Source organism: Pan troglodytes, chromosome 6 (genome assembly GCF_028858775.2).
Source record: "Pan troglodytes isolate AG18354 chromosome 6, NHGRI_mPanTro3-v2.0_pri, whole genome shotgun sequence".
Classification (NCBI taxonomy): Eukaryota; Metazoa; Chordata; class Mammalia; order Primates; family Hominidae; genus Pan; species Pan troglodytes.
Window position 1 is genome coordinate 142,714,142 of NC_072404.2, and position 2,851 is coordinate 142,716,992.

Below are 2,851 nucleotides of genomic sequence, written 5' to 3' on the forward strand. Positions count from 1 at the left end.
ACTAAGAGAGGCCAGAGTAGCATGGCATATTCCAAACAGATCTTATGAGAGAATGCACTGAAAGTGGATGCAGAAATGATGCAGATACTGGGGCTGAAGTGGGAGGAAGCTGGGAACCCTGCACAAGGTTGCCAAGTGCTGGGTCTCATTCCTGCCCCTGAAAGCTCCCAAGCAAGAGTGAGTGAGGGAATTGCAGAGTGGCTAACTCTTACCATGGACTGCTGGGATCCTAGCTGCAGGAGATCGCATGGCCCCCATGAGCATTTAAGTTGGCAGGGAAAACTACCTGGAGAGTCAATAGAGACAGAGATCCAGTCTGCAAGGAACCTGGGGAATTTGGTGTACAAAGGGGTGCAAAGGAATACGGACATACCACAAGGCTTGCCATACTTCTCTAGGTGGCTCTGACCTTTGTTAACTGCTTGACCTGGCAAGCAGGGCTGTCTTTTCCATGGGACCAAGTAAAGTGTGATCTACACACACACACACCCAACCACTGGTCCCTCCCCGGGTCCCTGCCTGGCCACTTCCATGAAATCAGGCACACAGTGAAGCCTCCCCTGCTCTGCCAGAGCACTTTTGCCAATCACCAACACCATAGTGCTATTACTGGTGGCCCCTGCCACCCCACCATAGCACTTTCACTGGTGGCCCCCACTGCTCTACTGGAGCACTTTCACCAATGGCCCCCCAACTGTCTTGCTGGAGTGCTTTTGCTGGTAATCCCTGATGCAACACTTTAGCCAGCAGCCACCAACAGAGCACTTTTGCCAGTGGCCTAGAAGCACCTCAACCCTCCAACCTCAGTATGGCCAGTGCTCAACCTAGAGGGGCCAGAGGGCAAAGGCATGGGGATGGTCCCAGCCCCCTAGGGCTAGAGGACACAGCTCAGGAGTGCTATACTAAGGCTTGTCCATCTGAAAACATCCATAACTCCAACTTATAGTTGAAGTCAATCAACTATATTCAACTTAAATGATCCAAGAGTTGAAAGATGATATAACCATTTTAAGAAAGATTTAAACTGAACTTCTAGAATTGAAGAATTCACTACAGCAATTTTGGAATACAATGGAAGTATTAACAACAGAATAGTCCAAGCTGAGGAAAAAATCTCAGAGCTTGAAGATTGCTCCTTCGAATCAATGCAAGCAGACAAAAATATAGAAAAAAGAATTTTAAAAAATGAACAAAACCTCCAAGAAATATGGGATTATGTAAGACCAAACCTATGACTCATTGACATTCCTGAAAGAAAAGGAAAGAAAGTAAGCAACTTGGAAAACATATTTCAGTATATAATTTTCAAAAATTTTCCCAATCATGCTAGAGAGGTTGACATGCAAATTCAAAAAATTCAGAAAACCCCTGCAAGATACTATACAGGATGACCATTTGCAAGACACAGTCATCAGATTGTCCAAGACCAACAGGAAAGAAAAAAATCTTAAAGGTAGAGGAAAGGAGCCAGTCACTTAAAAAGAAAACTCCATCAGGTTAACAGTGGACCTTTCAGCAGAAACCTTACAAGCCAGAAGAGACTGCGGGCCTATTTTCAGCGTCCTTAAAGAGAAGAACTTCCAACCAAGAATTTCATATCCCCCCAAACTAAGCTTTATAAACAAGGGAGAAATAAAATCCTTTTCAAACAAGCAAATGGTAAGGAAATGTTTTACCACTAGGCCTGCCTTACATAAGGTCCTTAAGGAAGTGCTAAATATGGCAACAAAAGAAAGATTTCTGCCATCAAAAAAACACACACACACATACACACTTGCAGATGTGGGGGGCGGGGGCCGTGTAGCCTCTGTGCCTCGTTCTCCCTAGCACCACCCGGACATCGCTCAGGCTGACGGCACCATGAAGATCTGGACTTCGGAGCATGTCTTTGACCACTCATGGGAAACTGTTACAACAGCTGCAATGCAGAAATACCCAAACCCTATGAACCAACTGTGGTTGGAGTTGATGTGTTGGACAGACATATAGATCCCTCTGGAAAGTTGCACAGCCACAGACTTCTCAGCACAGAGTGGGGACTACCTTCCATTGTGAAGTCTCTTATTGGTGCAGCAAGAATGAAAACATATGTGCAAGAACATTCTGTAGTTGATCCTGTAGAGAAAACAATTAAACTTAAATCTACTAATATTTCATTTACAGATATGGTTTCAGCAGATGAGAGACTTATATACAAACCACGTCCTCGGGACCCAGAAAAATCTATTTTGACTCAAGAAGCCATAATCACCATGAAAGGAGTTAGCCTCAGCAATACTTTGAAGAACTGATGGCAAGTATGATATCCTCAAACACTAGTAAAGGCTGAGAAGCAATAGAATGGGTAATACATAAGTTAAATGCTGAGATTGAAGAACTGACAGCCTCAGCAAGAGGAAGCATAAGGACACCAATGGCAGCAGCAGCATTTGCAGACAAGTGATCATAAAAGTTGGTAGACAACGTTGGGTAGCCCAGGTCTCTCCAAGCTGACTACATATTTATTTGTTATTTAAAAAATACAACTATATTTTAGGTCGTTTTTTAAATAAACTGGCATAAGGCTATGTGATTTTTGATCAAAGTGGATGCAGGGCCTCTAAATAAAAGGGATCATCTGAAATTAATGTTGTTTGAAATTACTATCTGATGTTGAGGGTTCCAGTCTTTCTGTGAAAATTCAACAAGAACTCCTTGGAAATTGGTATTAATATTGAATCTCCTTAAGGTAGAATTTTCAAGCTTTTCATATGTGGGAACTCCACCTCACTTTGGACCAACCCCAGAACAGAGCAGAGCCACCTCCTATAGATGCCCATTGCCCTGCTGCTGTACACTTCAACAGCTTGCA

General features: G+C 43.4%; 1 pseudogene; it reads left to right on the forward strand.

Moving 5' to 3' along the window:
* The first annotated feature begins 1,844 nt into the window (after positions 1–1,844).
* On the forward strand, positions 1,845–2,443 carry LOC100614264 (PRELI domain containing protein 3B-like; annotated as a pseudogene).
* The last annotated feature ends 408 nt before the right edge of the window (positions 2,444–2,851 follow it).